The sequence below is a fragment of the Glycine max genome, chromosome 12 (assembly GCF_000004515.6).
Source record: "Glycine max cultivar Williams 82 chromosome 12, Glycine_max_v4.0, whole genome shotgun sequence".
Taxonomy (NCBI): domain Eukaryota; kingdom Viridiplantae; phylum Streptophyta; class Magnoliopsida; order Fabales; family Fabaceae; genus Glycine; species Glycine max.
The window spans coordinates 17454305-17464554 of NC_038248.2; positions in this window are offsets into that span (position 1 = coordinate 17454305).

A 10250-nucleotide genomic window follows, 5' to 3' on the forward strand; every position below is an offset into this window, starting at 1 on the left:
CCCTCAAGGTCATGAATCATGCATACATCGTATCCTACTATCCTACTGCCATACATCATCTATTGCATACATAGTATCCTATTACTCAAAATCATGCATAATAGCAAGCATAATACTATTACTCCCCCTTTTTTAGACATAAATTTGGCAAAAGTAGGATGCATGAAATTAATGTGCGAATATTACAGACCAATAATTAGTAATTGTTCAAGGGACTGATGATCATGGGGTGGCTTCAGAATCATCATCTGATTCTGTCTCTTCTGCTGCATCTTCCTCTTCCTCAGCAGCTTCTTCTTCTCTTCTGCTGCATCTTCCTCTTCCTCAGCAGCTTCTTCTTCTTCCTCGGCTGCTTCACCATCTTCCTCAGCTGCTTCACCATCAATGCCACTTTCTGAGAGCCTTTTGATCAGTCGTTCCAGCTCCATCTTCTTCTCTGTGTTGGCTTTGATGGTTGCTTCCAGCACCTTGCATGTGTCCTTGAGTTCTGCAATCAAGGCATCCTTGGACACAGCACCTGAAGCAGCAGCTTTCCCTGATGTCGAGACAATGTCTGGGACATGTGTCCCCTCAAACAGTTTATAGTGCAGGGATAGAGGAGATTCTCTTTTCATCACAGAGTCAGTGTAGTTTAACATATTGGGATGCTGACTCAACATAATGCCACACAATACAGTAGGGAAGGCAATGGGTAATTTGATAGCAAAAGATTCTGAATGCTTAACAGTTTGATCAAAGATATAGTTTCCAAAATTAAATTTGGATTTGGTTCCAACAGCATACAGAAATTTACCCAAACCTGTGGCAACAGTGGAAGTATGATTGGTGGGTACCCAGTTTGCAGCACCAATCCTGTGTAGAATTGCATACTTCACACTTAGCTTCCCTGCTGAAAGCTTCCCTTTCTTCGGCCAGTGCTGGACTCGTTTTGCAGTGATTTCCTTGGCAATTTGATGCTCAGAAACATCAATATCTATTACTCCATCAGTGGGTCTGCCCAGATATTTGTTGATCACAGCAGGGGAGAATCTAATACACTTTCCTCTGACAAACACTCTTTGATAATCATCACTTTTTCTGTTTGATATGTCAGAGGGAATGTTGACAATGAATTCCCTGACTAAGCCTTCATAGCACTCTCCCAACTTGCTGACAGTCTTCAGCAGTCCAGCAGCCTTGATGAGATCCACGATCTCCTTGCAATCCATGGCAGCTCTTCCCAGTTCTCTTTCCAAGGCAAGTCTACGTTGATATACATATTTCCACTTTTCAACATTGCCAATGGAGTGGAAAGAGATGTTGTCCAATGGTGCATCAGGAACATTTCCAGGCACCTTTCTTCCAGATTTCTTGGCCCTCTTAGATGTCGAGACATCTAGTTCGACATCATCATCAGACTCGGATGAGGAAATTTCTTTCCTTTTCTTGGAGGGGATAGCAACCTTGCTTCTTCTGGATGTGGCAGGAGTGACTGGAGTGCTCTTCTTCTGGGCCATAGTCTTGATTCGTCCAGACCTCTTGATGGGAGTTTTTCCCTTTCGGCTTTGTAACCTTTCTGCAATGCCAGGTGCCAACCTGTTGGCAATGGGTTCTTCATCAGATTCGACTTCTTCTAAGTCAATGAGGTCACCTGGAGCAGGTTCTGGTGCCCTTGGTGCAGGGGTCTCCTCTGCGGCTTGATCATCTTCCTCTGTTGATCTCTCTTTGCTGGGGGAAGAGAGTACTTCATCATTTGGGCCGGAAGATGTTGGAACATCTTTCTCAGCATCAGGCACAGAAGCATCCTTCAGAATGCTACTCACAATACCGCGGATTTTCTTGTCCATCTCCGTGTCTACTTCCCTAGGACTTGTTGCAGGGCTAGGGTTTTCAGCAATCTTCACCCCCTGTTGTCTTCTGGGAATCAGTTTCTCAGGGACTGAAGCTTGACCAGGAATTATTTGTATGGGTTGAATGTTGAATTCCGGTTGTTCCTGGTGCGGAGATGATGGTACAGCGGGTGAACCAGAAGCGGAAGTTTCTTTTGGTGAGGTAGCCATGGAAAAGCAGAGCGTTTGGAATGATTTCGTAAATCTCAGAAGGCTATTGGGAAATGCTGGTATAAACACGAATGCCAAGCAGATATAAATTTGAATGAGGAATGTAGAGGGTCGTGTGAAGCAACGGTCGAATTTTCCTTGGTTCAGTAGTGAACGTGCTATTAATGTTAAGTGATTCGTTTGGGCACGTTCAGATTGCTGTAGTTGCTATAATTCCTCTAGCACACAAATGCCCAGCTTGCCCCTCAGTTTTTCAAACTGATTTGCATCCAAAGCCTTTGTGAAAATATCTGCTATTTGTTCCTCAGTGTCAACATGCTTCAGTGTGATCACTTTATCATCAACAAGATCTCTGATATAGTGATGTCTAATGTCAATGTGCTTGGTTCTGCTGTGTTGAACAGGATTCTTAGAAATATTAATAGCACTCATGTTGTCACAGTGCAATGTCATGACATCTTGTTTGACATTGTACTCCTTCAGCATTTGCTTCATCCAAACTAGCTGTGAACAGCTGCTTCCTGCTGCAATATACTCGGCTTCTGCAGTAGATAGGGACACACAGTTCTGCTTCTTGCTGAACCATGAAATAAGGTTGTTGCCCAGATAGAAGCATCCACCAGAAGTCCTTTTTCTGTCATCTGCACTTCCAGCCCAATCAGCATCACAATACCCAACCAGCATTGAATTTGAACAATGACAGTACATAATCCCATAGTCACTGGTGCCATTTACATATTTCAGAATTCTCTTTACTTGAGTCAAGTGACTTATCTTAGGATTGGCTTGATATCTTGCACAAACACCTACTGCATAGGTGATGTCGGGTCTGCTAGCTGTTAAATATAGTAAGCTCCCTATCATGCTTCTGTACAGACTTTGATCAACACTGGTGCCTGCTTCATCCTTTGACAGCTTCAAGTGAGTTGGTGCAGGTGTTCTTTTATGGCCGGCATTTTCCATCCCAAACTTCTTGACAATGTTCTTTGTATACTTGCTCTGTGAGAGGAATATGGAGTCTTCCATCTGCTTCACTTGAAGTCCCAGAAAATAAGTCAGCTCTCCAACAAGACTCATCTCAAATTCAGATTGCATCTGTTGGACAAAATGTCGAAGCATCTCATTCGACATCCCTCCAAACACAATGTCATCAACATATATCTGTGCAATCATCAAGTTTTCAGCATCTTGTTTGACAAAGAGAGTCTTGTCAATTCCTCCTTGCTGAGTAAGGAACTCTGTTAGCCTTTCATACCAAGCTCTTGGAGCTTGCTTCAATCCATAGAGAGCCTTCTTGAGCCTGTATACATGATCTGGATGAGTTGGATCTGCAAATCCCTTTGGCTGCTCCTCATAGACTTCTTCATGCATAGCATTGATCCAGAACTCATCAGTCAGTGCCTCTTTCACATTCTTGGGCTCAATTCTGGAGACAAAGCATGAGTTGGAGACAATTTCAATCTCCCTTGATCTTGTAGTGACTCCTCTGTTTGGATCCCCTATAATCAGCTCCTTGGGGTGCATCTTCTGGATTCTAATGGAGGGTCTCTTGTCAGGTTGGTTGATGTTTGATTCATCTGTAGCAAAATCAGAGTTTTCTGCATTTTCTCCACTTTTAGCTGCATCTGCTACATTGTCTCCCGATGTTCTGACATCTTCTTCGACATCCTTCTTTCTTGCTGGAGACAGATCATCAACAACCACATTGATGGATTCCATCACTGTTCTGGTTCTGGAATTGAATACTCTATATGCTCTGCTGTTTGTAGAGTATCCCAGGAATATTCCTGCATCACTCTTGGGATCCATCTTTCTCCTTTGCTCTCTATCTGCCAAAGTGTAACATGGACTTCCAAAGATGTGGAAGTGCTTGACAGTTGGCTTCCTCCCTTTCCAGATTTCATACAGAGTGGTTGGAGTCCCTCTTCTAAGTGTGACTCTGTTGTGGATGACATAGGCATACCTCTTTCCTCCAGGGCTTTCAACTTGCATAGGCCCCATCAAGTCCATGTGAAGTAGTTCCAGCACCCTGGAGGTGGTCTGATGTTGAAGCTTCTGGTGGGACATCTTGACTTGCTTTCCAATCTGACATTCATCACAAATTCTGCCTTCTTCTATTTTCAGATTGGGAATGCCTCTAACAGCACTTTTGTCAAGGATTTTCTTCATGCCTCTTAAGTGCAGATGTCCAAACCTTTGATGCCATATTCTGACTTCATCTTCTTTGGAGGATAGACATGTGGAGGAGTAGCTGGTTTCTTGGGGTGTCCATAGGTAACAATTGTCCTTTGATCTGCTGCCCTTCATTAGAACTTCACTCTTCTCATTTGTCACCAAGCATTCTGACTTTGTGAAGTTTACATTGAATCCTTCATCACACAGCTGACTGATGCTGATCAAGTTTGCAGTCAGTCCCTTCACCAGCAGTACTTTGTTCAGACTAGGAAGTCCATCATGAACTAGCTTTCCCATTCCAATGATCTTTCCTTTAGAGCCATCTCCAAATGTCACATAACTAGTGGAGCAGGGCTCAATGTTCAGCAGGAATTCTTTGACTCCTGTCATGTGTCGGGAACAGCCGCTATCTAGGTACCAATCTTCCTTAGCTGATGCTCTAAGTGAAGTATGAACAACAAGACTGACAGCCTTGTGTTTTGGAACCCACATCATCTTCTTTCTGCTGTTGCTGCTTTGAGTTCCATGATGTGGATGGCCATGTAGATGATAGCAAAAGGGCTTTATGTGACCATACTTGCCACAGTAGTGACACCTCCACTTCTTTCTTTTGCTCTTTTTCTGCTGCGTTCCATGATGTCGAGACCGATGTTGTGACATCGTGGCTCCAGTCTTGTTTTTGGCAGGAACAAATTCTGTCATGGTCGTTCTGCCAGCAGACTTAGGATTAAATCCAAGTCCTCTCTGGTTTCCAGCATTCTTTCCAAGCAGCAGCACCTCATCAAGCGTATCTGAGCCTTTATTCAGCATCTTTATTGATTTGGTCATGTTTTCCAATTTAGAGTTCAGAAAACCGACTTCTCCTTTAAGCTCAGAGATCTCCTCTTTATGTGCCTCCTTATCAGCCTCCAGATCTGCAATGACCTTCTTCAGTTGTGCTTCTTGCTGAAGAATCTTCTCACTTTTGATGCATAGTTCTCTATAGGATGTAGCAAGCTCATCAAAAGTGATTTCACTGTCTGTATCACTTGAATCTTCAGCAGATTCAAATCTCCCAGTGAGTGCATTCACATCTCTGTCAGAGTCACTTTCTTGTTCACTCTCTGTATCAGAATGACCTACAGAAAGTCCTTTCCTCTGCTTCTTGAGATGAGTGGGACATTCAGCTATGATGTGTCCATAGCCTTCACACCCATGACATTGAATTCCTTTGTTGTGACTGGGCTTTACATCTGATCTTTTCTGGTTTTTACTGCCTTTCCTGATGTCGAAAGGGATGTTCTGGACATGTGGCTTCTGCCTTCTGTCCATTCTGTTCTGCACTTTGTTGAACTGCTTTCCAAGGAGCACAACTGCATTAGTCAGACCTTCATCAGTATCCAGGTCATATTTACCTTCTTCTCCTTCATCATTGGACATGAAAGCCAGATTTTTACTCTTCTTTTCAGCCCTATCCGAGAGTCCTAGCTCAAAGGTTTGAAGGGAACCAATGAGTTCATCTACTCTCATGTTGCAAATGTCTTGGGCCTCCTCTATTGCAGTGACTTTCATGTCAAATCTCTTAGGCAAGGATCTGAGGATCTTTCTCACCAGCTTTTCATCTGTCATCTTCTCTCCCAAGGCAGTGCAAGCATTGGCAATTTCAAGAATGTTCATGTGGAAGTCATGAATGCATTCTTCCTCCTTCATCTTCAGATTTTCGAATTTTGTGGCCAACAGTTGCAATCTGGACATCTTCACTTTGGAGGTTCCTTCATGAGTGATTTTCAGGATCTCCCATGCATCTTTGGCCACTGTGCAAGTGTTGATCAGTCTGAAGATATTCTTGTCAACTCCATTGAATAGAGCATTCAAAGCTTTGGAGTTTCCAAGTGCCAATTCGTCTTCTTCTTTAGTCCAGTCTTCTTCTGGCTTCAATTCTTCAGTGGGCTTTCCTTCTGTGTCCAGCATCTTGGGATGTTCCCAGCCTTTGATGACAGCTTTCCAGGTTCTGCTATCCAGTGATTTGAGGAAGGCCACCATTCTTGCTTTCCAATATTCATAGTTGCTTCCATCGAGAATTGGTGGTCTGTTCACTGGTCCGCCTTCTTTCTCCATGTTCATCAGAATTTATCTCCCTAGATCTCACTCTGTGATTTCGAGTGTTGGCTCTGATACCAATTGAAATTCTGATACCAGGGGACAGATGTCGTACAGGATGTCACGACATCACGCTTCAGAACATGCAGATTATATGTGTCCGTATGAACAGATTAAACAAGTAAATAACACAAGAGAATTGTTTACCCAGTTCGGTGCTACCTCACCTACATCTGGGGGCTACCAAGCCAGGGAGGAAATCCACTCTCAATAGTGTTAGTTCAAGGTCTAACAGCCCCTGTTTACAACCTTCTCACCTAACCACTACCCGTGCGATCTCTACCTAAGAGCCACTCTTAGATATGAGAACCTCCGCTCACTCCCTCTCACTCACACTCCTGTGTTTACAATTAAGTCAAAGACACACCAGAGATCAACTCTGAACAAAAGAGATCAACTCTACACACTAGAGATCAACTCTAGACACAAGAGATCAACTCTACACACATAGGTCCAACACTTGATGTAAGGGTACCATCAAGGTGGCTCACAAAAGACTCAAGTCCCAAAAACTCACAAATTAACTCTTCAATCCCGGACTTGGTACAGAACTCGTGCAGCCTCCATGATTATATAGCAATTTGCGTTTCTGGGCTGCAACGGCTTGATGCTGGAGGAGATCTATCTTCTTCTGAAAAATCTGCAGTTAAAGAACTAAAAGATAACTTTTGATCTTTTAGTTTGAATCTTTAATCTTTAATCTTTAATCCCTGAACGAACTCTTCTACTTTGAAATTCGAACTTTAATGATCTTTTAATTCGTTCCTAAAGATAGATCTTCTAATCTCTTGCTAACTGCACAATAATCTGTTAAAGATATAACAGATTTATATGTCCAGTATTTTCGGGCCGGATGTCAGGACATCGTGTCCGACATCGTGGATCCTGCAGCTTCACTTCTGCACTTGACTTTTATCTTGCATTGTACAGCAATTCCAGTATTCTCGGGCAGGATGTCAGGACATTGTATCCGACATCGTGGATCCTGCAGCTTCACTTCTGCACTTGTCTTTTATCTTGCATTGTACAGCAACTCCAGTATTCTCGAGCAGGATGTCAGGACATTGTATCCGACATCGTGGATCCTGCAACTTCAATTCTTCATTTGACATTTTATCTTGCCTTGTACATTGTGCAGCCCGATCTTATTCCTTGACATAACGTTGGACATCATGTGCAGCAACTCCAGCTTTCCTTCATTGTCTAAGTGCTTATGTTTTAACAAAATCTTAGCCAATCTTTTAAAGCTCAGTAGAGCCAAACACTAACAGTCAAGAACACTTCATGATAACAAAGATGATGATCTCCAGAATCAAAGAATAAGTTCAAGATGTTCAACATTGAATCAAAAACATTTCAAGGTTCAAGAGGAAATTTGATTTCAAGAATCAAGAATCAAGATTCAAGGTTCAAGCTTCCAAGAATCAAGATCAAGATTCAAGACTCAAGTTTCTAGAATCAAGAGAAGACTTAATCAAGATAAGTATGAAAAAGTTTTTTCAAAAACTGAGTAGCACATGGATTTTTCTCAAAACTTGTTTACCAAAGAGTTTTTACTCTCTGATAATCGATTACCAGTACCAAAATGGTTTTCAAAAAGCTTTCAAAATGAATTTACAATGTTCCAATTATTTTCAAAATATTGTAATCGATTACAATGTTTTGGTAATCGATTACCAGTGTGTTTGAACGTTGGAATTCAAATTTAATTGTGAAGAGTCACATCTCTTCACATAAAATCCTTGTGTAATCGATTACACTTATTTGGTAATCAATTACTAGTGATAGTTTCTAAACAAAATCAAAAGATTTAACTATTCCAATAGTTTTCAAGCTTTTCTGAAAGTTATATCTTTTCCAAATGGTTTTTAAGGTTTTTCTAAAGGTTATAAATCTTCTAAGAAGTTTTCTTGACTAGACTTGAAGAGTCTATAAAAGCAAGGCTTTGATTTTCCAACAACAACTTTTCAAGCATTTCTGTAGAACCATTATTGTGAATCTCTTTGAACTTCTTCTTCCTTTTGCCAAAAGCCTTCCAAAGTTTTCTGGGTAAACCTTGAAAACTGTGCTATTCATCTTTTCATTCCCTTCTCCCTTTGCCAAAAAGAATTCGCCAAGGACTAACCGCCTAAATTCTTTTTGCGTCTCTCTTCTCCATATTCCAAAAGAACAAATGACTAACCGCCAGAATTCTTTTGTGTCTCCCTTCTTGATGTAAGCTCCATTGGAGCTTGTAGGCCTAGGATCTTCTTCATCAATGGATTCCTTTGCTTCTTGGAAGATGAATGGCAGCGGAATGGAGAGAGGAAGAGAGAGAGGAGACGCCATGATGCAAGCTCCATTGGAGCTTGTAGGCCTAGGATCTTCTTCATCAATGGATTCCTTTGCTTCTTGGAAGATAAATGGCAGCGGAATGGAGAAGGAAGAGAGAGAGGAGACGCCACTTCAAGGAGAAGATGAGTCTAGAAGAAGCTCACCACCATAGGAGGCCATGGATAAGAGCTTGGAGGAAGAAAAAGATGAATGAAGGGAGAGGGAGAGAAGAGCACGAAATTTTGTGCTAAAAAAGAGCTCTGAAATCTGAAGTTAATATTCAAATTATCAAAGTTGAAAAAAATGCACACACATGACCTCTATTTATAGCCTTAGTGTCACACAAAATTGGAGGGAAATTCAAATTTCACTTGAATTTGAAATTGAATTTGTGGAGCCAAACTTTGGAGCCAAAATTTCACTAATTATGATTAGTGAATTTTAGTTATGGTTCAGCCCACTAATCCAAGATCAATTCCAAGATTCTCCACTAAGTGTGCTTAGGTGTCATGAGGCATGAAAAGCATGAAGGACATGCACAAAGTGTGACTATATGATGTGGCAATGGGGTGTAGTAAGCAAATGCTCACCTCCCCCTCTAAAATATAATTGGATTGGGCTTCTACCAATTCAATTAAATTTATTTCCAACCACACACATCAAATATCCACTTAGTGCATGTGAAATTACAAAACTACCCCTAATACAAAAACTAGTCTACGCACCCCAAAATACAAGGGCTGAAAAATCCTACATTTCTAGGGTTCCTTACATATATTATGGAGCCCTAAATACAAGGACCAAAAATAATGAAACCTTAATCTAATATTTACAAAGATAAGTGGGCTCGCACTTAGCCCATGGGCCCGAAATCTACCCTAAGGCTCATAAGAACCCTAGGGCCTTCTCTTGCATCTCTGGCCCAATCTACTTGGAGTTTTTCTATCCAATGCCCTTGCGGGGTAGGATTGCATCACGCCACTTCAAGGAGAAGATGAGTCTAGAAGAAGCTCACCACCATAGGAGGCCATGTATAAGAGCTTGAAGAAAGAAGGAGATGAATGAAGGGAGAGGGAGAGAAGAGCACGAAATTTTGTGCTCTAAATGAGCTCTGAAATCTGAAGTTTAATATTCAAATGATCAAAGTTCCAAAAAATGCACACACATGGCCTCTATTTATAGCCTAAGTGTCACACAAAATTGGAGGGAAATTTGATTTCTTATTCAAATTTCACTTGAATTTGAAATTGAATTTATGGAGCCAAATTTTGGAGACAAAATTTCACTAATTATGATTAGTGAATTTTAGCTATGGTTCAGCCCACTAATCCAAGATCAAGTCCAAGATTCTCCACTAAGTGTGCTTAGGTGTCATGAGGCATGTAAAGCATGAAGAACATGCACAAAGTGTAACTATATGATGTGGCAATGGGGTGTAGCAAGCAAATGCTCACCTCCCCCTCTAAAATTTAATTGGATTGGGCTTCTCCCAATTCAATTAAATTTATTTCCAACCACACACATCAAATATTCACTTAATGCATGTGAAATTACAAAACTACCCCTAATACAAAAAACTAGTCT